General features: G+C 23.6%; 1 protein-coding gene and 1 long non-coding RNA gene across 7 annotated transcripts in view; one reads left to right on the forward strand and one right to left on the reverse strand.

The window, feature by feature from the left end:
- Window positions 1-27,608, forward strand: part of Ipk1 (Inositol phosphate kinase 1) — a 262,505-nt gene that overhangs the window by 40,608 nt on the left and 194,289 nt on the right. The gene's annotated exons all lie outside the window — the stretch shown is intronic.
- Window positions 17,094-18,561, reverse strand: LOC147657571 (uncharacterized). Its single transcript, XR_015292164.1, has 2 exons — window positions 18,404-18,561; window positions 17,094-17,354 (listed from the first exon to the last, which is right to left on the reverse strand). It is a non-coding gene; the product is annotated as an uncharacterized LOC147657571 (long non-coding RNA).

Here is a 27,608-nt window from a genome sequence, read left to right on the forward strand (position 1 = left end):
CAGAGTAAAATTAGAATTGATTAAATTATTATCAAAATTAGAAGAATTTATAAATTGTTTATTATATCTCATTCTTTCATATATATATTAATTTTTTAAAAAAATGTATTATCTATGTATTAATTATATAAGCAAAACTGTTCATGAGTCATGAGTCTCATTTAAGCTAAATTCCAGAGATTCATATCTAATGCCGTGAGTCAAGGCACTTTCTATGAAGCAGCGAATGCAACAAGTGCCAATCACGATTCTATATTTAGCACTAAGCAATATGATTTATAAATATAAATACAAACAACGAGAACAAAGAAGATGTTGAAATTAACGTGAAATTAATACATTATATAAAATATAATACAAAAATGATAAAATATTGCAATTATAATCATACATTAAAACGAAATATAAATATGCTTCTTTTTCATTAATTAATCTCGATCAATTTCAATTAAATCATATAATCTCGTATGCTTCTGAATTGAATTATTGGTTGAATAAATCTTTGCGTGTATTACATATGTATTTGAGCAGAAGGAGTCGAGAAGAAGGAAAGGGAAGAAGGAAGGGAAGGTACAGGAAATTGGAAATGCAAACGTTGCGAGGAACCGGTGACACGAGTCGAGAAATTGATATTTTTCTAGTTCACGTTTTTCTTTTTTTTTTTCTTCCTTTTTTTTCCCTAGATTCGAAACAAATTAGATTCGATAATATCCTTGTAGGAAGTAAAATTTTCCTTCATACTTTCTTTTTTCATCCTTATTTTATTAAATTGCCACTAATTATTATTATAATCAATTTGATTATATCAATCGACAAGAATATAAGATTATTTTAGTTAGTAGATTATTAGTGAATAAATTAAATTCGCATATTATCGTTTAAAATTGTTTTGGTTTCGAGATAACATGAATATTAATATTAATATTATTATTATTGTTAACATAATATTTTCAATGAATACGATACAAGATCTAATTGAGAATCTGTTGGCATTTCTAAAATTAAAGATTTAAAATTCAAGAATTTTCTTTGAATTAGCTTTGAATTCAAAAAGAAAGAAAAATTCGAAGATTGATATTTTATACGAAATATTAATAAGTTATCCTATTGTTAAAAAATTTTATTCCTTAAACGTTGTACAAAACAATACTAAATGTAAGTAATGAATCACTTACAACATCAAAAAGTTAGTTAGAGTTAATAGAGCAAGTTCGATATTTATTTTTTATATTCTAACATTAATTTTTTTTTTTTTTTTTTTTTTTTTACCTAGTAACAATTCCTTAATTCATTTATAAAATAGATCAAAAAAGAGAATCTCAATAAAATATTGTATTGCAACAGTGCAGAGTGTGTAACAAATATTTTTCATTTATATTAAACAATAGGCTAGTAAATAAATAGATTCGATCAATTTTTTCAGTTTGAATTATTCATACTTTTTCAAAGTATATTTTTTTAATGATTCATTTTTATTTTTATATTATTTGGCACAAAAATAAATAAGTCGAAGTAACAATTATATTGCAATAATAATTTTAATCAATAACACCGATACGTTTTTATATAAACAAAATATGAAATTAATTCATCACAAAAAACACGATTTTTTCTCTAAAACATAACTTTCATGAAGACATCACTATAATTGACTTCACTATTTTGATCATAATATAATAATACTAACAAGAATTTAAAATTACGTAAAAATATTTGAAAAAAAATTAACTTTAAATTCATTTTAAATTATTTTAAAAATCACAATGTATAACGTCGAGTTTAGTTCGACATTGGAGTTGGTGCAAGAAATATGATGTCGAACCACACTCAACATAGGAGTCCTAAGGATTAATAAGAATAAAAAATAATTGAAATGAAATTATATTCTTCATCATATCGTTTGATTGCGAATGTGTATGCATTTATGGAAAATTTGAACAGAAATCTGCATCAGAATAAATGACGTGGAAAAAATATATACAAAATATTCAAAATATACTTACTATGCACAATGATATTTGAAAAATGAAATGTCTTCATTTAAGTTCTATTATTCTTTAATCGTAGTCATAAAAATATTGATTTTGCATATATATCCGTAATTTAGTTATCATTGTTCTTTGTTTCTTCTTATAAATTAATTCATACTTTGTTATTAAATCCAGAACAGATAAGGAATATAAATATGTATTACACGAGAACGTTCCCTTGTACAAATATATTTTATGGTATCACGAATTGCGTGTTTTATAATAGACTTTATACTTCAACTTTTACGTGATATAAAGTTTAAGAGTATACGTGTTAACACAAGATTATAGTTGTAAGGTGTGCCTATGATTTGTTATTTCAAGGTTGAACTAGGTTTAGGTTCTCCAGTTTTACGTCATTGAAGCCTATTTATACTCTGTGATAGCATGTAAACATACCGGATGTTTTTCAAAATTCGTGTTTGCAAATGATTATTTACATAATAAAATATTCTATATACAATATAATTATTCTTGTTGCATATTTACGATATTTAGATGATATAGAAATAAATGGTATCTATACATAGCAGAAAATTCATTTTTTTTTCTTTTTTTAAATAATTATCGATAATTGATTTTTAAAAATGCGTGGAATAAATTAATTAATAATATATTAAAAATTATTATTTTTGTTTAATCAAGTTTGACGAAATATCTTTTCTTATGAATATTCTATTATTGGAAAATTATTCTTATTTGTGAATAATGTTAATATCCGATAATATCAATATCTAACAAAACTTATATTTATTTATAAAGGTTATTCGTAATTAGATCGTAAATAGAATTAAAATTTAGCACTTTTTAATCAATTTGAAAAAATTTCTCTAAAATTTAATAATAACTATTTTTCATTTCATCAATTAAATCAAAAATTATTTCTAATTAAGATTATTATTTTACGATTTAAATATGTTACATACTTTATATATTTCAATATATTAAATTATATTATAATTTAATTAAAAAAATAATTAACAGTAGAAATTTTTATTCTAAAATAAGAGAAATAAATAGATTTCTATCGATATAAACATCGAATAGCTGAAATGATTCCTAGTAATATGAGAAACAGGATAGAATATGTAACATTGTCTGCGATGTATGCATAGCTGTGCCACAAGATATTGACTTTACTAAATAAGAAAACTTTTTTTCAAATATTTAAAAAAATATTATCACAGTTAGTCGTATCTGATGAAAATTTTATTCCATATTTTATATGAGTGATAATGAAACATTTTATAAACATTTTATAAACATGTTTATTTTGCAACATTTTGCGTCTATTCGATTTGATTTCATTACAAATGGACTTGACATTCAGTTAATAAGTTAACGAATGAATATTTAATGTTGTTCAATGCTGAATGTGATGAAAAAAAAAAAACATGCAATTGCATCGAAAATGATATTAGTCAATAATGATTAATAAATTACGAACTTTTCAATATTATTTACGCTAATTTCTTATGTTATTCTTTTTATGGTGAACCATTGAAAAACAATTCGATTCATCATGATTATCATAATTTGTACAATTTGGCCGTATTATTTTTACATAATTAAACACTTAAAAATTATTACAATTATTAGACGTGATTAGACTTTTAAATATTTACATCATATTTACGTTTTATGGTCACGTTTCATATTTATGAGAGATGTAAAAAATTATACGATAAATTGTTAAGGACTTCAAGTATAAGTATTTAGATGAAAAATTCCAACATTTTGCAAGCATTGTAATTTTGCTTACGATATATTGATATATGATTTTTCGAAGAAGAAAACAAAGAGGAACACAGTCTAACTCTGTGATGCTTAAATCTCTACACTAGGATAAATTTGTATAATGGAATTATGTAACGGAGATGATATTAAAAACATCTTACGAAGATAATATTTTTTATATATTTTTAATTTTACGCTAGAATTTCTCAAATTTTCATTCACTCTTCTCACGTTTAAATAAAATATTTTTAATTATTTATTTTAGAAAGGTAAAATTAAATGATTAGTGGAAAAAATTTTATAGTTATTTGCAGAAAAATAAACATATGATTTTAAGGAGATAAACAGTTTTTCACTTGTATTGTGAAGTATTATTATTATAAATAAGAAAAGTATATATAAGTCATTTGAAAATTTTTATCAAAACATTATAAAAAAATGCATAATATGCGAAGGACTATAATAAATAAAACAAGAATTATTAAGTATGCTATTTCAAAGTGTTTACTATTTTATTAATATTAATATTTATGATAATAAAAAAAAATTGAATATATTACTTTGCCTTTAGATTGAATATCAAATATTTAATTTATTTAATATTACTTTGCAATGTGACGAATCGATCAATTTTTTATATCATTATATTATTTGATTTTTGTTCCACGTATTTTTCTTCTTTCGGATATTTCCAAAGAAAAAAATTCTGATTCATAAAAATATATTCATAAGTTTATAAATTTATAAATTTTAAATCTTGTTATAAATTATTTTTATTTTGTTATAAATTTTCGATCAAACTTTCGTTTTATGTATAAAATATGTATTTATTATATTGTCAAATAAGGACTTTTTTTACTTTTGGAATTTGGTAAATTTACAGTTTGGATTTGTTAATCGCATAAATAACGTGATAAAAAGGTTCAAAAAAAGAAAAAACAAAAGTTAAAAGCAATAATTATTATTAATAAATTTATTATTAACACGATTGGTATCATATCTTATTCATTTTATTAAAATGCTCTAAAATGGAAAATAAAAAACTATATTTTATAAAGAAAAACGCGAGAATTATACTTGCAAAATTAATAAAATCATTAAATTTAACAAAAAGCCTTGTTAAGCAATTTGTTTTAAAAAATCATTCTTCTATTTTCTTTTTTTTTTTTTTTTACATCTTTCATAAGTGAAAAATTTTCGATCTATTCCCGATGACGTCTATCGTGCATTCTGCTATTTACATTGGGGCACATAGTTTTTCGTTAACGTGAACAGACTAAAAGGCATTCGTAAAACGTTCTCTCTTCTACCGTGAAGTTGTAAAAGATGATTGTCTCGATAAAAACGGTCGCTCTTCCACTCTATTTGTCTTGTCGACGATATCGGGAATACGATTTCTTTCCTCGATTTCCGGTCGGGTTCACGTGATACGGAGGAAGGGATCATCCCGTCGTTGTCAGTAGCGAATGAAACCTCTATAACATCTCGATTTTTCTCGATTTCTTTTGCAAAGACACGTGTCACGGTACACGTCGATTCGTGTTATATTTTGACACGGGCCAAAATAACGATTTCTTTATTTCCTTTCTCAATTACAGATGATGAATATATACTCTGAAGTGTACTCTCTGAAATCGTGATATAAACGCAAAAAAAAAAAAAAAAAAAAAAAAAAAAAGAGAATAATATTTTTTTTCGTTTAAGCCTTAATTTTTAAGTTGAGATCAAGTTTGAAAAATTTTCGCTCAGCGGATATGGAATGGAAATAAATTATAGAGTAAATTTTTTTTTTATTTGAAAATTAGTTTTCAAAGAAAATTGAATATGAAAGTTTCATTTTTTATAGAATTATTATATCCACTTATCGATTAATTCATTCGAGAATTGATTAATTTTATTTATATTTGAAAGATTTTCAAAAATTTGATTTTATTTCAAAATGAAGCCTTGAACGAAAAAAATTTATTTTTGTGTGAAATGGAATCCATGATGCGGCTACTTGTATCATGATTTTGAAGACAATCCGTATTTAAAATAAAATTGTTTCTCAAGAAGAAAATGAATCAAGATATCTTATCAAATATAATAATATTTCTATCTTGAGAGTAGTCTTTTTTTTATTGTTATTTTACAATGTATTTATCAGATATAAAGTTAATCGTGTTATTCGTACTCGATGAGAATTTTTTTGTGTAATATTTCTAATTCTTTTTTGTTGTTAGACGGAAAAACACTTATTCATTAGTATTTATAAATATGTAATATTTAATTAGTATGGATTGTGTAAATATTTTATTAATATAAATAAAGAAATTTAAAAGTATAATTAAATGCAAGCATAAGCAGTTAAAAATAAAACATATTATAACGTATATTATATAATTTCAGATAAACGTATCTAGCTCTCATACTTTTTTACATAATATAAAGAAAAATTATTTAAAACGACGATATTACAATCAATGAAATGATTTTCAATGATTTTCTAATAATTTTTATTATTATATTTGAATATGAGAATTACAATTTTACAATTCTATATAAAGTTAAATTTGTTATAATATATATTTTATATATGCATATATGTTTTAAAGAAAAAAAAATAAAACTGTAATTAATAATAAAATTTTTGGATATATGTAGTTTCATCTGGAAAACATATTTTTCATCCAATGTGAACTGAAAAATCGTTCATATCTTAATAAATAACATTTTTATATATTAAAATTATTGTTATTTGTTTTGATTTCTAAAATCATATGTTAACATTTTGTTAACATTCGTGATGAATGCAACGTTATTTGTATAAAAAATATTATATAAATATTACAAATTACCTCTTCTCTGGGATTTTTAATTCCACAAAAACATTGATACATAAATAAAATTTATAGTATATATATATATATACTTTGAGTAATTTAAAAAATTAAAATTCGAATAAAATAAATTATATAAAATATAAATAATTGATTATTAAATTATTAAAAATTATTATGAGCTTATATCATGATTTTCTATTAACAGCTATTAATATTTTAATATTAATCTTGAGTTATACTTAAATACGATCTTTTTTATAATTTTTCATAATAATTCGATAACTTATAGAAGTTTATACTTTAAATCTAAAATATCAGAAGACAATGATCGAGATCAAGTTTTTTAAAAAGTTTTTTACCGAAGTATAAAGAAATAATATTTGTATAAGATATCCTCCTTTTTATACGTAATATAATATTTTTTTCATTTTTATTTGATTAAAAATTAAAATTTGAACAAAATAAATTATACAAAATATACATAACCATAAGAATAATTTTATAATATTTAAAATAAAAACGTATGTACAAAATTTATTATTTATGAATGAGCAATTTCAAATTTCTTAAGCTGCTAATATGAAATTCCACTTATCACTATTCACCATCATCGATTTATTATATTCATCAACGTTATTTTTGATTTTGTGTCCAATTAAATAATCTAAATGGAAACAATCTATTAATTCAACACGTCAAACAAATTTTCATTCCCATAAATAATTTTTATACGTTACGTTTGTATGTAATGATTGTTAAATGTAAGTATTCGTATATAAATATGTTTTAAGATTTATTTTATTACTACGTATTAAGATGATATACATGGTATAATTATATGTAATATATATCTGTACATTAATCGTGAAAAATTATCAATAAAAGGATGTATTGTATTTTTAATTTAATCAATATTTCATATCGTGTTAATTCATTCTCATAATTATGATACATAAATATTGATATATTTAATAATTGCATGTATAGCATGTAATTCTTGATTTTAAATTTCGAATAAACATAATTTGATAATTAATTTGTGAATACCTATAAATAAGGATTTTTCAATGTTGTTGAACATACATTTTTATAGATACATATCGTGAAAATTTTACATATTTGAATATTTATCGATATTTATAAATAATGTTGAGAAATGTGAGCAAGTTAATTAATGAAAAATAAAAATCGTTATTAATTACAGCATATCATTTTTATCGATATAAGCCAGATTTTTTTAGTTACAATATATATATATATATCATTTTTATCAATATAATTTTTTATAATTACATTATACGCATCAATGTTGTATATTTCTTTATAGATAAGTAAGAATTAAAAGTGTGTATCAAAGTGTGTATTATCGGTTTGGACAAATAAAAAAAATTTGTATCGTAGAAATTATGATGCATTATGAAAATCTAACCAATTTTAAAATATTTTCCTAACCTAAAAAGATTAGAAAACACTCTTGTCGTCGAGTTTTTGAAATAGCGATTTCTTTTATCCTAGTTTGACGGCCGTATGACCTAATCGACTTAACGATTACATATCGACTTTACTATAATAATAATATGTATGAAGAAAAATGAGATAAATTTAAACCTACTTCTATGACTCATTTTTTTAAATCATCGTACTCCGCGCCGTATTCCAAAGTTTATCCAATATAATACATGGGCTATCCGTGGTTCATGCTGTGCCCCATATTCATTGCTCGTTGTAATTATTCCGTGTAAAACGTGTATCATAAAATGCTTCAGAATATAATCAACCGATGCATAATTATCATGTATAACATAATCATAATATCATCGCATGGCCATCAGTGGCCATACGACTTGAATATACAGTCGCATGAAAATAGCTTAATTATTCTATGTGTAAAATATATATATATATATATATATATATATATATATATATATATATATATATGTATGTGTGTAACTTGGTAAATCATTATTTGGTATAATAAAGAGCATAAGTAAACCAAACTTTGTAAAAAAAAAAAAAATGTATAATAATCAATCTGAACATATTTAAAATATAAAATCTTTTCTTTCAGAATTCTGAATTTATTTTTTCAAAGATTAATTTAAATGTAACAAATAGAAAAATACTATACTTTATTTTTTTTTTTTTTTGTAAGCGAAATCACAATATATTTGAATTTTTTTTACAATAATTCTCTTGTACTTACGATTTCTTGTCAAGCTATTGCATTTCGAACAGCAAAATTTAATATTATTATAAATTTTATGAAATTTTGTTATCTATTTGTAATATTAAAAAAAAAAAAAAAAATTAACAAGTTTTAGAGAATCATTGAAAAAAAGAGAGATTTTAATTTTTAGTTTTGTAGATTCAAAAAAAAATTTCTCATTGTCCTTACACTTGATTGGATTTTTCAAATTTTTGAAAAGAAAATTCTCTATTTCATTTGCTACATTACATTAAGATCTTTGAAAAAAATCAAGATAGTAAAAATAAAGATTTCACGCTTTAAAATAAATTTAGATTGATTTTTATACGATTTTTTTTTTTTTTTTTTTACAAAGTTATAACAATTTAAAATATCGACAATTTTTCATCGAGTTTTTTTTACTTATATATGAAATGACCAATATGGTAAAATTATCAGAGGATATAAAGATTGAGCACTGTTACAGAAATATTTTTTGATAAATAAATAAATATTCATATTTCTCGAAAAAAGAGTTTCCAGATTTAAACTGTATGAATTATTTTTCAAAGTGGATAAAATAACTTTATTTATAAAATATCCTATGTATAATGCTTTGTATGTAACGTAATATAATTTTATGATGTTACGACGATAATTAACTTAATTAGTATGTCATTCGTTAATTGGCTATTAAATGAAGCCGTATGACATCAATACTATGACATTAATGAAATATATAGCTATTAGAAACTTTTTATATGAATATTAACGTCTAATTTCACGATTCAATTCTTTATAATATATATTCGAAATATTTAAATATCGTTTTATACAAAAGAAATGGATAAAGATTAAAGTAATCGCAAGAATGGATGTGAAAAATTCGTTTTTGTAACATTATAAAGTGTAACAGTTTTTTTTACGCAGCATTGTCTTACGACATTTCTGTTTACCTTACGTTATTCACAGATTACAGTTATCACGATACCGATAACGACTGAATGAATTAAAAAAACATCTTGATAATTATGGCGCCATTAATATTTTCAACGTTTTCGATTGTGCAAGTGTCGCAATCAATTCATAACAATAAAAGACTGCGTTACAAACATTAATCATAAAGATAACAAACGAAGAACTCTTATTATTTTTTTGATAAAAATTATTATTTGATTTAATTTAATTATTTAAATTAGCCTCTTATAATTAATTATTAATCTATAATTATATTAAACTGCATATGATTATGAAAATAAAACAGAAAATTCATGGATTGGATAAGAAAAGTGACTTCTTTCATCGGTTTTGATGATTTTTGGATATCTTATAGAGGGCAAAATTTCGAACAATTTTTTTCACTATGCATGTAATCGATCCTTAATTTTCGAATATTATTTAAGAATATTACATAGAATTCCTTTCACACGTATACATTTTACTTGTATATGTATATACAATTATTATTATTTATATAAAATTGAAGTATTTCGATAATTGGAATATTTCAATTATGCATGACAATTTTACAACGAATAGAGAAAATTTAAGTTTGAAATGAAATATATCGAAATCATGGCAAGTTGAGATAAGACCAGTTAGATGAAGATGAAATTTAAATTAAAAGTCGACGTCCTTCGTCACCTCTTTCGTATCCATCTTTCGTATCGCATGTGACCATAGTCACATAGTCTCGCTGACTAATTCGTTTTTCAAGTTAACTGCGTTTAAAGTACGTTTTTAATTATTTTCTTTAAAATATTCTTATCTAATATATTTAATAAAATCGAAGATTTTGAATCTGTCAAAATGACAGGGTTTCATATTTTTTATTTTACGATTATTTTTTTTTTTTTTTTTTTTTGACAAAATTAACATAGAGACAGAAGTATAATTATTTTCATCACTTTAACTGATGTATATGCAAAATATTTATATATAAAATAAATAGTTCAAAAACTGTTTCAAAAACATGCGTATAATTTTACGCTTAACATAGTCAGCGATAAGTTCTGCATTCTTTTTAACAAAATGATTCGATTCGATTTATCGTTTTTTTAACGTAAAACCGCGATATACGCGACACATAAATAGTAGGCGATAATGTTATAGCGTTACGCATGCGTTTCAACAATTTACGATTTTCGCTCGACTTGTGAGTGATGTTTCTACAGAGTTGCCAAAAGTGTTCTAAAAATAAGATGAGACATAGAGCTATATATATATATATATGTATGATTGTGATATATTTTGATTATTAATAATATTATTTCCCACTTGTTCGCGAATATAAAAATATATATATAAGAAAGACTCGCATCAAGTCCTCATTAACGACGCCAACCTGTTCTGCCACTATTTTTCTTTCACTACATCAGAATAGGAAAGATTGGCACTAGTTGTATGTAGGAATAGGGTTGACTAAACTATTAATAACATTGCAACTATGTACGCGCTGTGGAAACATGCCAATTATTTGTTTCTGACGCTGTAATTGCATATTGTCGGAGAGGAGATATGTATAGGTAAATATTCTTTCTTTGAAAATTGTATGTTTCATGTTTTCACACTTTATATAATTGTACTAAGTGTAAATGAATATTTTAAAATCTGCTTATTACATTACTCGTTGCAACAATAATATTTTTTTTCTTTTTCATAGATAAATAATTTAAAATTGTGAAGGATATAGTTTGGAATTGATTAAAACTTAAGTAAGTTTTTGTTATTTCTTCATTAAAGATTTGAATTGTTATTTTGTTGCTGGAAAAGCAATTTTTAAATTTGTAAATATATAATTTATGTTTAATTAATCTTTCAAGAAATCTTTTGTTCATTATGTGTAGAATGTGAAAGAAAGATAATTAATACTTTATAATACAATACAATTTTTTTCACATTGCATTATTTTGTTATTATCAGTAACATTTTTTTAATAAATTTATTATCCTGACCTATGGAATTAATTGACTAATATTGGAAGATATTAGATTATCTTTAATTACTTAATCAATCAAATATCTTAGCTAATGCAAACTTTATAATTAAGTTTCGTCCATATAATTTGATAAAAATCAAAAAATTGATCTTTCCCTTTCATGGAATTATTTTTCATACATTTCTAATAATCTTATATTTTTACTTATATAATAATACAATTCATATGTACTTAAATGAATCGATTGATGAATCGTCGTAGGAAAAAAACTATAAAATAATCATTTCAAATTTACGTAACATAGACTTATCTTTTCGCGACAAAATGTTTAAAACATTCAATTTAAATTTTTTTAAAAGGTTTTTTCTTCGTTTAAAAAAAACTTGGTCGTAACATATTAGAAAACATGGATAAATTTGAGCTTATTTTTTATATAAAAACATAAATTTTCAAATTCTGTCGATGAATTTAATAAAAAAATAATTCTTTGTAATCATTTTTTACAAGAATGTATTTAAAAATTATATAAATCTATTTTCAACGATAAATTATCAATTAATTAACTAAAATTATATTATACAAGAACAAGGATATAATATAAACAATTTGTTCATCTTTTATTATACGATAGTTTAAAAAAAAAGAAAGCAGAAAGAATCTTTTAAATCGATAATAAATTTTCTTGAAATTTTCTGTACACCATTATAATTCTTTTTATCGCGTTTATTAATTTTAATCATTCAATAATATTATATCCACCAAGCTCCAAAGTTTATAAAGTATTTTTACAGTTTGCATAATGAAATCAAGAGGGATACATAAGCTGGTAGTAAGTATATTTTCTAGCGTAGCAAGGGAAGGAGTCGCATTATAAGAGAAGTAAAACGAGTCGAATGAAAGATTTATGAGCGAAACAAAGAGAATATCTGAATATCAAGGAGAAACCATTTACGAAGTCATCTTTCGTTCTTCTCGTTGAGTCGATCCCTGAAATGCGAAATTTTATATCTGCGTCAGAATTCCACCAGAGAAACGTAAAGTTATCTTAACATTTGGGGAACGCCCCACCTCCCCTCCTTACCTTCCCCTCTCCTCCATTCCCCTTCCCCTTCACGAAATTGTGGGGGCCACGGATGGATCTCCATCTCCGTCCACAATTTACGCACCACGGTGGAACGAAAATGCGCTCGCTCGTTTTCGAGGAAGAAGAGCGTCGTAGCACGCTTTGGCTTCTTTCTAGTCGTCTCGAATCAAGCGGAGAAAAACGTTTCCGCGAAAGAGAATCTCTCCTTGCCTCGAGGCTTGAGAACTGCGCATTTTTCGAGCTGTATATTTTTTTTTTTCGTATTCCTCCCTTTATCGCTGAATCCAAAGAATTATATCGTATTACATTGTAAATTGGAAGATAATCGGTAAATTTTTATTTATACAGAATGTTTCCAAAATTGTGATTATACAATCCTGATTCTTAAAGTTAATATGAAACAATGTCAACAATGTAGAATACAATTTTTTCATTTATCCTGCTTTTGCATATACGAATTATGGCATTGTTGTCCAGTAATGTTAAAAATCGTGGTAAAAAGTGATTCCTTGTGCAAAAATAAGTTGCAAAGCCAGGTTTTCGAAAAAAAAGTCGACTACTGTTTTAAATAGACGCATGTATTAATAATAATGGAAGTCAAAAGACCTGTGTTCCTTGTTTACTTTGCTCGAATCTATATAAACAATAGCATCACTTGGTACGAATTACCAAGGTCAAGGGAAAAGTCGACTGAAGTTTTCGTCCTCAGAATAAGACACAGCTTTGTGCACTCTGTTTATAGTTGCGTCTCTCTTTTATAACCACATAGTCGAATACAGTTTGCTTCACATAGTTTCGAAACGTATCATTTCGAGCGAGATTCGAAAAGAATACGATGCCAACGACACTGTTCGGTAGCGTACCGCACGTACAACTCTTGATGCTCTTGCGACTTTGAAATTTGAGATCGTTCCATGCTCGCCTTACAGCCCCGGATCTGCCCTCTTCAGATTTCCACTTCTTTCAAAATTGAAACGAACACTCGAGAATATTCATTTTCACTGGGAGGATGAAGTCAAGGCAAGCAATGACTTCCTTTATCGGAGGTAAGCAGGCAGAATTTTTTGTTGATGATAAAACTCGTCAGGCATTGGAGAAAATGTATTTGAATAAAGTCAAATAACCTTGTAAAATAAATACGATATTTATAATTTGGCTAAAGAATTTCCTTTGTTTCATTTCGATAGTTGCTTTCGTTTTTCGAGATAAGTTCATTATTTTTCGGCCAATCATTTTAAATAAAAAATTTATTGTTTAATAAAACTAAAAGTTATTGAAAAATTTTGTAGATGTATTACTGATTATATAAGTAGATATAATCAGATGTATACTTTTAAAGTTTTTCTTGAACAAATTATTAAAAATTATTATGAGTTTATATCATGATTTTTTATTAACAGCTATTTTAATATTAATCTTGAGTTACACTTAAATACGATCTTTTTTATAATTTTTCATAATAATTCGATAACTTATACTTTAAAATATCAGAAGACAATTATCGAGATCAGGTTTTTTACCGAGGTATAAAGAAATAATATTTGTATAAGATATCCTTCTTTTTATACGTAATATAATATTTTTTTCATTTTTATTTATATATTTGAATTAATTAATCAATGTGATTAAAAATATAAAAAGATTTATCATTATGATTTAACTTTTATGATATTTTTTATTTATATTTTAACTGAAAATAATAGTCTGATTTTTTACGAGTTTTATCCAATCTCAATTCTTCCAGTTTGTTCAATGACGTAACATGTATTCATTTCCACGACAAATCATATTTCCGTGACGTTTACGTGAAATGTGATTTGAAATGCGACCATTTTTGGAATATCATAAATATCAGTGAAACGGAAATCACTAGCGGAAATGAATTGACGAAACAGTTTTAAAACATCGTTTTATTTTGTTTATTTCGAATGTAAATTTTCTACGCAGTTATGCCAAAGTGATAACAAAAAATTGATATAGCCGGTAGAAGAAAAGATCGTAAAATCATTAAACTGCGTAAAAATTCCGTAAATATATTCCGTTTTATAAAAAAAATAACCTTGAATTTCAAGTTGCGAAAATTATTTATGAATCCACGTTTAATTGGATTAGTATCTTTCTCGATTCAAAAAATAATTGTAAAATAGCATAATTATAATTTACATAAATAAAGAATTTTATTTTCTCAGGAATAGAAATTAATATTTATTCCACTTTTAATGATAAAAAAAAATGAACTTATGATTAAATTTTTCCATTTAGATTTTTATAATTATTATCTTATTTTTCTATAAATGATGGCAACATGGCAAAGGTTGCGATAAAAATAAATCCAAACATAATATAGTAATTTTAAATCGCACATAAAGTTTTTGCTAACAATTTAATAAATATACAAAAATCGTTAGCTGAGTCGTTAGTTCGTATATTTAATTATATTTAAAAATTAATAAAATTAATCGAAATATAATATAATATCATTTAATACCAATCAATACATTGTACACAAATTATTATATTCATGATTCTTCGATGGATGATCGATTTTTCATTATTTCAAATAATACTTTAACGATATATATTCACGATGTAGTTATAAAAAGTTATTTGTATGATTAATTATGTTAATTTATATAATAATTATTTATCAATGAATATTTATTAATTTACTCATTAATTAAATACATTATTAAATACATTTTATATACATTATTAATCAAATACATTTTATTCGTGTTTATATGTTAATATATATATATTCGTTAGTTTAACTTTATTCATTAAATTATAAATATAATTGATATTTATCTATGAATATTTAATAAATAAATATTAATTCTTTCAAGTCATTGGTGCAAATAGTAGAAACTTGATTATTAAAACATGACACAGCTGTTTAAATAATCAAATAACTATATTCTAATATTCTAACATTCTTAAAGAATATAATTTATATGAAATAAATATAATATATCATGGATATTAATATTAAGTAAATATAAAAATCCTTGAAACGAAATTTAGCTTAAAATTTCATTACAATTACAACTAAATTTAAACTAAAATTTCATTATTTTATATTAATCGACGTTTCAACGTTTCAATAATTGATCGTTTCGTTAATAAAAATTTCAATAATTGAGATTTTACTATATATTATTCGTAATTTTTATATAGAAATTTATAAACATTTTATAAATTTTGAAACAGAATGAGTACTAATTATTACAGAAATTTTGATTATAAGTTTTTTTTCTATTTTTTTTGTTTCCTCATATTTTTATTTTCCTGTTTCCTTTTTACTCTCCTGTTTTTCTATTTTTATTTTACTTGATTCGTAAATAAATATTATGTTGAAAACAACGATTGTAATTATATTTATATTTCTCTTTTAACCATTTTTATTGTATTATATCATTACGAACCGTGGACAAAATGTTTGATGTCAAATTGATTCAATACACTCTACTGGCTACAAATTGAGATCTTTCTCCATTAATTTCTTTTTAAATAGATAAAATACATTAATTTTATTGGTTCGATTTCTTTTCAAAAAAAAAAAAAAATATAACACATTGCACATGAAAAAATAGACCCAAATTATTAAAAATTCTTGCGTGAGAGAAAAGTTTTTAAAATTCACGTCATAATAGTTTAAATTTTTACAATTATTTTAAAGTTTTGAAATCAGTTTAAAATGAAAATTCAACGATTTAAATGACAGAAATAATATAATAGCGCGGATGAAAAATTAAAGAAAGAGAGAAAATTAAATTCAGTTCTCCTAACCTCAATTGCACCAAGTTATCAATTGATCAATGTTTACTACAATGAAATAAATACGTTGACCCGACGGGATATTGTTTTCACGTGTATTATTTTTCGGTGATGTTTTATCTGTAATCAGTTTCGTGTTACGCGTTAATCTGTCGTAAATTAATTCGTTCGCCCGATATTAAAGAATGATATGATGATCTAGTGACATATTTTAAAGCTTGCGTTGAATTTTTAAGCGAGTAAATGAGTTTAATCTAAATATAACTGATGAATTGTTTTCTAAAATATCATAGACTGCAATTGTTTATTTTTTATTTTATTTAAAATACGTATCGTTCATTTGTTAGAAGGTTTTTATATTTTTTTTCAATTACAATTTTGCATTATTCATTTTTGGACAACGTCCTACACGAATAGCAACTAATTTTTATTCGTATTATTAGCAAGTTTTTTTTTAAAAATCATTAGCAAAAATGAAAATTTTTACAAAAGAAAAAATTGTTTAAAATTACCTCAGGAATGTTTACTTGAGTTTATTTTTGGAACACTGTGTATATAACGGATCTTTGTTGTGGTTGTTAAGTCATAATGTATCTGTACTCCAAGTGCGGATACCTGCCAAAACATGTACCATGATCATCTCGCAGGAATCTGGAACCTGTGAGCCGGTTCTGTCCCTCTGCTCATGCATCGATCACGTGCACTTGTTTATGCTGTCGTCTCATTGGACAGAGAGGTATATGCCAGTGGTCATCCAACTTTACGGTAGAGTAGTAAACTAAAATTTTGTTTAACAACAAAAATTCTTATCTCGTTATTGAGGTACAACTATATATCAAATAGTATTGTAATATTATAAAAATTATTAATAAAAAATTAGGAAGAATTTTTTAACGTTTGTGATTTCTTGATGGTTGTGTTTAAATTTACACTTAAAAAATGCATTGTATAAATTGTAATTTTTCATTTGCAATAGGTGATATTTTATTTATCAAACTTTTTCTTATTGATTATAATACAATCTCATGTACAATTGTTTCTGATTATGATTTACAATTTAAATAATAAATTTCATTTGATTTAGTTTAAGAAAAACGCTTAGAATTGTTAAGTGTTATTTTAAAAACGATCAAAAAATTAAAAAAATAGAAGAAATAACTATTTGCAAACGGAATATTTATATTGTAATTTTAATATTAATTTTAAATTTGCAAAAAAATTACTTCAGAATATCGAAAAGTTCTTTTGTTCATTATATATATATATGCATGTTTATTTATATTACTTGACATGGATAAATATATCCTAAATATTCATTCAATATATCCAAAAATTCATTTTTCATTATATATCAAAATTTGTGTTAATAACTATTATATGCTTTCTTAATGTATTATTACTCTTTCTCTCTCTTTCTATATATATATATATATATTTTTTACATTAAGTTTTTTTTTTGAAAATTGATTTTCAAATAGGAAGTTTCTGACACAAAACTTCATAGATATTTATCGGTATTAGTTTGAAAAAGAAGAGATAAAGTAAAAAAAAAAAATTGATAAAATCCATAAAGCGCATAGTGCGACAAAGTGCGAGGAAACGCGACGCATAAGAGGATAACAGAGTACAAAGAAACGATACGTCTACGCAATACGACGTATAAAAACTGTTACTGAAAAATTAACCAAATGCTAAGCATTAAATTTCAAAGAAATTCGTAATAATTGATATTGTGCAATAGCAACGAACAACGGTACAAGATTTAATATTACTTTCTTCGAAAAGTACGCGTCAAACACGTGTTCAATATATATATATATAATCTACCTTTGGAACAATTCATCTTCGAAAACGTTGAGAAACACACGATTCAGGATAATTGTGGTTTAATCGGTTCATTTCGATCTTTTCACGGGTGTTGGTGGTAAAAGATGTCGTGACCTCATTCCAAAGACAAGGCGAGCACGTTAGTGTTCCTTCGACTTTTCTCGTAAACAAGCAATAACGAGTAGCCATGACGCGTTGATAAACGATCACGGTGAAGTCCACGAGTCGGAAATACCGACCGAGTGCCAAATTGAAAAGCATTCGATTGCGTGATACGCAAGGAACGTTTCGTTTGAGGAAACGTGCGCCACGAAGCCGTTTCGAGTCCCGCCTTTCGTGTCGAAGATCACGTAAGCTGGATTTTTATTCGAAACGCAAGCACAAACGTGATTTTTGTCGTTTTCACTTTTGGCGAGCTATCTACCTAAATCGGAGATTAGAAGCTTAATGCGTGACTTGGAATTACAAGGTTATAAAATTTTTACCATTGAATTTTAAATTGTATTTTTTTTTTTTTAAGTATGCGTGTTGATATATGATATATAGATTGCTTCAAAAATAGATACGCTTTGATATAGTCACATTTTCTAAGATTCAAAAATAGGTCAATATTATTAATGGCTTACTGCACGAATATTTTACGTTTATTTTTTTCTTAAAATTTTCTTAAAAATTCTATAAAAATCTTATGTTTAAAATAATATTTATAGTATGTCTTTGAATCATTTGAATTTTTGAAAATGTTTATGTAATAATCTATTAATGCACTATCAATATAATAATGATAAATTAAAGTTTTCAGTTCATTTTAATAAAATACAATATAATACAAGAATAATTTAATACAACATATATGGAAAACAATTCTCACGTGACATTAAATATAGTCGATATAGTTAAATCAAAATATAGTTGGATGAGAAATAATATTTATACATTAAAGAATTAAATTTTTCTACGATACAAAAATGTTTTATGATAACCAAGAAATATTTACATATCTTAAAAAAAAAAAATGAATTTCTCAAATTAATATGATCTTGTTTCATTCTTAAAAAATATATAATTATAAACCAGAATTTTTGAAGCATCCTGTATAATATAATGCATATATGTATCTCTTTATAAGAGAAAGTGTTGATATGGAATTCCAGAGTAAAAATAAGGTTATAACTGACATATATTGCACAACAGTTTAATTATATGCAAAACGCGATATCACGAAAGCAACTCAGAATAAAATTTTAAGCATTTTTAATAAAAATTGTTCACTGTTGTAACACAATTTTATTTAAAAATGTTTACAAATATATTATTTTTATTAATATTGATTATATGATTATATGAACAAATAAATCGATTATTTTTGTTATAAACATTATAATTATTTATTGAATACTACTTACAAAAAGTGCATTTAAGAAAATATAAAATAAATAAAAAAGAAATATTTGTATTGTTTATATAAATATTTTATATAAAAATATATTAGATATTTATAATAATATCTGTTAATAATATAGACTTAAAAATTTATTTTAAAAAATTTTATTCTTTATTTTGAATACATTATTTTCATAAAGAATATTGTATTCCGGAATATAAACATTAAATTTCGCAGCAAATTTGTGAAAAGAAAATGGAAAAAGATTCGTAAAATTTCTTATACTTGTTGTCAACCGATGTAACTTTTATTTTCTCAATTGACTTATATTTACTTTTCTCAAAATCATGTTATTTTGCTTCGGTTGATCCGGTTTATCGAAAACGTGAGAGTGAAAAGAGAGGAAGCGATAAATGTAGAAGGGGAAGAGAGAAAGAAGAGTGTATGAAACTTGCTGAAACTACACCGATGACACGTTTAAACAAAAATAAACTGAAACTCTCGCCACTGAATCATATTTGCGTTTGTGGTTCCTGTTTCGCAACTTCAAACAGTCTTTTGCCAAATTTTGGAAAAAAAAAAGAATTGATTTCTTTATATATTTATATATATTTTATATATTATATATATTTTCAGTTATGGTGAGAAAGAATGTTTTTATTCAAGATACTGGATTAATATAGAATTAATTTTTTTAAAATTATTTTTTTGCAATTTTAAGAATTTTATTACGTTTAATAAATTTTAATAAAGTTTAATCGATAAGCTAAAAATATTCATATACTTGTTTATAAAAAAATTTTCGCAATAATTTTATATAAATAAAAATGATTTCGATCAGTAATCTTATTTATGTATTATTTATAAATATAATGTTTTAATATTTTTAATAACGTATAACAAAAAAGAAATTCAAGAATTTTAGAATCAAGAAATATATATTTGTGCTTCTAATATTAAATTTTTATTTCACTTTATTTAAAGAGGCTACAAAATATCTATCTATAAGTGTAATATTAATTAATGATACTACGTTAATACAAGGAAAAATTGTATAAAATATTTTGCTGAAATATAACTCAATAATCAAAATTAAAAGATTATTAAATTTTGAAAAATTCCTGATTCTTGAAAATATGTCAGATATATGAAAGTAAAAATTTAATAAAAATAGAACTCAGATATTAACTATTACACGATATTTTTTTTCAAAGTTAAAAAATCGGAAATTTTTTAATCTAAACCTGTAATGTAAAGTAATGCTTATATTTTGAATGAAATTAACAGAATGAAAAATGTTTTTTACAATTATTCTCTCGTTAATATGATGATACTGAAAAACTTACGAGTTTAAAAATGAATTTTTAGTAACCTATTTAGCAATAGAATTAAGATTTAATACTAGAATTACGAATGTAGTTTTTGACTTTAAAATTTTTTAATTTTTCATATTATTTTTTTATTATACATTATTAAAAGTTGTTTACTTTACATATTATATTTGCAAAAAGTAGATCAAATAGTTTTTGTTTGTATAACACTTCTTTGTACAATTAAAAAAAGATATATATGAATATTTATGTACTGTAAATAAAAATAGAAGATTATTCTTTAAGGATTTTTCTAAAATTTAGATGTTCCAAAATATTTAAAATTATATTTTAAATATTAAATATTTTTCAGTATTTAAATAGTATTTTAATTTAGTTTCTTTTCACAATATAATTATAATAGTTATTTAATTTTAACAATTTATATTATTTTAGATTTATTTTTCAATAAATTCTCTAATTTATTTTTCTTAAAAAATCATAATTTTGAAATTATTTGAACAGTAATTTCTATTGTAATTTTATTAATTATTTGTTTTTTAAAAATCTTTAAAAATTTTATACTTAATTGATGAAATTGTTAATCTATTTTTTCCCTTTAAAATAATTTTAAATAATTTTTAAATAATTTAACATGAAAAAAGAATTATTGCAAAATATTCAATGCTAAATTATAACTCTGAAAACCTTGAAAATTTATATAAATAATTTATAATTAATTTTTTATATTATTCTTTACTATGTACATAATTTATATATGAATTTTTATAGTAAGCAATATCATGTATCTAATATACATGATTGCATTTATTATTATTTTTTTTTCATTTAAAAAAAATGCTATGAAAATATGAATGCATTCATTGGAATGTATTAATATATTTAACTACAAGTTTTCAGACCTGAAAAGATTGTAAGCGATGTTTTATAACAATCAGCAATTCAAGTTATTTCACATTCTGAAATTCATTACTATGTATTAAATGGACTTTAATTTCATCATTAACAAATGATCTTCTCTTTATTATTAGATCATTGAATTAAAATATCTCTTAATATATATTAATATATACCTACAATTTTTAATTATAAAAGAATAATATAATTAATTAATATTTACAGCATTCATTAAATATAACATTTGCTAAAAATTATCATTTAATTATAAATAACTTAATTTCTTTTAAATAAAGATCGACATTATATTCGACATAACGATAATATCAATAATTTCATTTTAAAAATTTTCTATGAGATAAGAAAATCAAATTATTACTTATTTATCTGTCCAGCACGATATTCAACGTGTTTTCTTCTTGTGACCTACTATAATATTTTTTTTTTAAAGAAGTTTATCGCTCTAGTGAGAAAAAAGGTCGTTATTGTTAGCAACAAAAGATGTTTATAAAAATATATTGATATTAAAATTATTTTATTATTAACAATTTAACAATAAATATTTGATGAAATTTTTTATAATCAACGTTTAGATTGTATTTTTCCATATTATATATAATAAATTTAAATTATCTTAAAATTAAATTTTAATGAAATAAATTATTTCAAACAATCAATTGATGCTCGAATAATGCGAGAATCAAAAGGATCAATTACTCGTATTATTTCATGTTAAATTTTTCTATGTAATAATCTATTATTTATACACACACACTAATATATATGTATATATTAACGTGATAAAAATAAATAAACAAATGAGTAATTGTCGTAAAAAAAAAGCTTTCGATTCGTACGTGACGATATACTATAGAAATCTCTAATGGCGTCCAGTAATCGCTTGATATCGAACGATGCTTAACACTGAGAAATCGTACGAGAATATTTATCTTAGTATATATTTTGAGAATGAAAATAAAAATAAAAAAAAATTTTAAATGAAAATATTGTTTATTCATATATTTATTCGTGAAATGCGTTTAATTTCGATATAGGATTTTTCACTTCAATGTTAAAACTTTTTCAAATTTGTTATTCTATACTTACATAGTATTAATATTGTAATGTCGTACATTTTCACTGTAATTTTCATTTTTTGACATTATTGAATAACATCGGTTAGCAAATTTCTGGTATACAACGAATAAATGATAACATTTTTCGATATTATTAGGTGAAAATATCCTTCAACGATAACAATCAATAATCAATCATGTATTATCTTATAAAAAAAATTATCTAATCCAAAGATTTTGATTTTGATGAAAGTTTGAGTAATAATTATATATTTTATAAATTATAATATATATATAAGGAGAGAAATTTTTTGTTAATAAGATATCTTTATGAAATTATGAAATCAAAGTTTCAGCATCTTTTCAAATTTTAGATAATTACAATTTTATCTGCAAACTTTTGATGATGAAGTAATTCTGAATGCTCTATCTTCTATAATTGCAAAATTATATTTAAAAAACAAAGAAAATATTAAAACTTTGATTTCATAATTCTTAAAATGATAAATATTTCGTTAAAAAGAAAAATTCTTTCATAATCCATTATTTGTTTTATATATACTCATAGGATTTTATTAAAAAAAATATTTTTTTAATTTTCTTAATCTAAAGTAATTACAAAAATTTTTTATTCGTAATGAAATTTTATATATTTAAGTATATAGTGTATTGTCAATCAATTTCATCGTTTCGTGTGTTTTTTTATTTTATTTTATTTTTTTAACACAACTAAATAAGGATAGAATGAAATATTAAATTAAAGAGTATTTAAAATCTTATTGTTGAAAAGAATTTTCAGATAAAATTGTATTCTAAAAAGATGCTGAAAATGAGGATTGATTTTCAAAGAAATTTCTCATCGACGAAAAAAAGGATTGTTTCGTGTAACTTGTTATGCTCTGTACACGAATAAACTTTAAAATCAGGATTTTCGGATTAAATGGATTCCTTTTAATCCAAGATATCTAATCTATGAAGAAGACTTTTATGATGTATGTACATTTATAAAGGTCTTCAAGTAAATCCGTTTTATCCTTGAGAAACGTGACACGACTTGGTCGCGTTTCTATAGAGACGATATGTAGGAACTATTATCGCGGAATGAGTAAGGCTTTGAATTTGTCATGTGAAAACAAGGCTTTTGCGTCTCTGTGTTTATCGTACGTAAATCGTTCCTCGTTCATTTTTCCAAACATAAAATGGTTTTTATCAACAGTTTATTACCCATTTTAATCTTGTAAAGTTGGTAATTTTTAAAACAATGTTTTAAATGTTATTCGCGAAATTTTCTCTTAAGAAGAGTACTCATTACGAAATTCATAAATATATAACGTATAAATGCTATTGAGAATTGATTTAGGAATTAACGTTATTTTTTATAAACGTTTCTTATTTTTATTATCATCATTATTATTATATTTATTATTTAAGCAGAAATCTTATGATAAGAATAATAAAAAAGAAAAAGAATAATGCAAATGTATAGGAGAATAGTATAATTAAAGCGATTAAAATATATTAAAGTAAAGAAAGAAGTAAAAAAAAGTTATGCATTATGTTATAGTTATTATTAACAAAAATTAAGATCAGAATCGATTTACTATTATTATTTTCAATAAACGATCTTGTTGATTAAATTAATGCATATTTTCTTTTTCATTATTTATTTCATAAAACCATATAAATATAATAATAAAAATATAATTTTAAATTGTTGAAAACTGACGTCAGGTGTTAGGTAAAGGAGAGTTAGAGAGAAAATGCAAATACAAAAGTGTGAAAAAGGAAAAAGAGGAAAGGAAAGATGGGGAAGGAAAAAAAGAAAAAATATAAGAAAGGAAGAAAAAGAAAATAAATGACTGTTTTCTAAAAATAAATTATCATTCATTAACAAAGCAAAGTGAATAAAATTCAAGGATGAGAGAAAGGATCGTTTTAAAAATATTTTGATAAATTAAACCGCGAATCTTCTGGCACTTATTGATTTTTTTTTTTTTTTTACGAAATTGAAATTATTTTTCAAATTAATTAGTAAATTTTTTTTATATCAAAAATGATTTCATTATTAATTGAATAATATATTTTTCACTAACTTTGACTTCATCAAAAGTATTAAGTGTATTCTTAAAAATTAAGAAAATTAAAAATCTATAATTATTTTATAAAAGTTTACAACGATTTTGTAATTCAAAGCATTAAAATATTAATGAAGATATTGCATATCGAAATTCATTTGATTCTAGAGAAAAGCAAACATAAAAGTTGCTTATTAAGTTAACAAAAATTTAAATTAGAGGAACAGGACTTATTCAATTTTAATTATAGCTTGATAAATAAAAGTCTTAACAATATTTTCCTATATTAACTTTTTGTTTTTTAACATTTTAGAATCGATTTTTCGAAAGATATTCCCACGAATATATCATATATACATATAAAGAAAAAAAGATTAAAATTCGAAACAAAGTAAGGAATGGTTAACTGTACAGTACTTTGTTGCTATTCGATAAGGTAAATATACCTTTATTTATTAAGGGAACAGCTCGAAACCTGTTTCACGGTATCTCGTGTTCCGCAAATAACTTTCTCTGGTTTTATTAACTAACAGGGAGGTAGTCAGTCGCACGTTTAACTGGCGTCAGTTTCTGGAACCGAGCTTCTTTCCGTGAATTCATTTATATGTCTCCTCTGTGGTTTAGCAAAGTTTAGATGGCTAGATGGTTCGATGTGAAAAAAAAAAAAAAAAAAAAAAGAAGAAAAATGGCGCGTTAACTAGGTGAACGCACACACCATTAAACCGTATCTCATACTTGCACGACGCTTTAGCGTGGAAAGTTCGTAGAACTCACCGTGTCACGGGAATCCGGATGTTTAAACACCAACCACTGTATTTACAATCGAGCTAGACGTTTTTATTGCGTCTGCCGTCTGAGAAACGAACGTTCGTGTATTCGTCCGCGAAGTCATAATCCTTAGTTTTAATAGGTATTTAAATTCTCCTTTATCGAGCTATTATCAACGCGTCTCGTTTTTGCGCAAACGCGAGCAGCTGCTGAGAGAAAGCAACGGCGTGTGCGGTTTTAAAGCGACTTGCACACAATTTCAAACATGTTGCCATGCACGTATCAACTTTTAAGCATGATGGTATCGATATCGATATACATTTTGCGAAATTATAACGCATCATATGATTTTCATATTGTTTCTTTTATGTTATTTTACTGTACTATGATATATTATATTGTTAATAATTAATTTTTCGATAAAAAAATATTTTTTATATTTAATGTTTGAACTTATTCGATCGAAATACATACCTAACTATCAGCAATTCGATTACGTAATTGGCATAATATTTTTCGTTTAATAAAGCTCAGCTTTAACAAAGTCGTAAAAAGTTTTTGCAAAGGAAAATATCGGTGTTTTCTTATTTTTGGGATATTTTATATATATATAAATATCTCTTTTTTAATAATATAGAAAATCGATAAAAGCTCATTATATTTTTTTTCCATAAGTTTGATCTGTGAAAGATGAATACGATAAAATGATACGATAAAACATATCAAGAGATTTTCTTGTTTGAGAATGGAAAAATTTCTTACTTACTTTTGTGTACTGAATCCCAATGTGACTGAGGAAATTGTCTGTTGTGTTAGATTTAGAAGACAAATGGATAAAAAAAAAATATTGTCTTTTATTATTATTTATATTTATACGAGAACATAGCCAAGGAAAATAATTTTACTATTCCTTTTGTTATGATATAAAATTTATGATCAATTTTTTTGTCGAGAATATTTTGAAGATATTTCATTTTAGCTAACAAAATGAGAATTCTTCAAGATTTGAATTTATCTTTTTCAAATAGGAAGCTAATGGAATGGAAATATGTACTTATAGGTTGTCAAGCATTAAAGCAAAATATTTTTTAAGAAATATCTCATATTATTCATATCCTTTTAAAAATAATTATATAATTTCAAAGAGATATATCTTAAAAAAAATTCTACCAATTAAATTTAATTTTACAGGGTAAGAATATAAGAAATTGTACAATCTAGTTGACAAAAAATTACTATTTTTGGAATATTAAATCAATATTTTTTATCTATTTATTTATAAATAGAAAACAATTTTTATTTTCAAACAATAAAGTCTTATTAATGTGTTTTATCATTTTATATAATTTTATATAACATTTGTGTAATATAAATTTAATATAATAAAATAAAATATAAAAATATCATTTATATTAAAAACATAAACTTTGATCGATCTTCTTTTATATTATTAAAGAAGATATAAATTTACGTGGATATGCATACACATATAAAATATTGCACGTATTAACATTGCATTAATTTCGAGAAACACTGAAAATTATCGTAATTCTTTGTTATGGATCAGAATTGGCAGAAAAATTCCCTCTGTGAAAAAAGTAAAAAAGAAAAATAGTATTATAATTAGTAGCAATTTAATATTAATAGCAAAATAAGCGATCATAATTATAGATA

This window comes from Apis florea, unplaced genomic scaffold, assembly GCF_048593485.1.
Source record: "Apis florea isolate Af1SG1 unplaced genomic scaffold, ASM4859348v1 contig_3078_pilon, whole genome shotgun sequence".
Classification (NCBI taxonomy): Eukaryota; Metazoa; Arthropoda; class Insecta; order Hymenoptera; family Apidae; genus Apis; species Apis florea.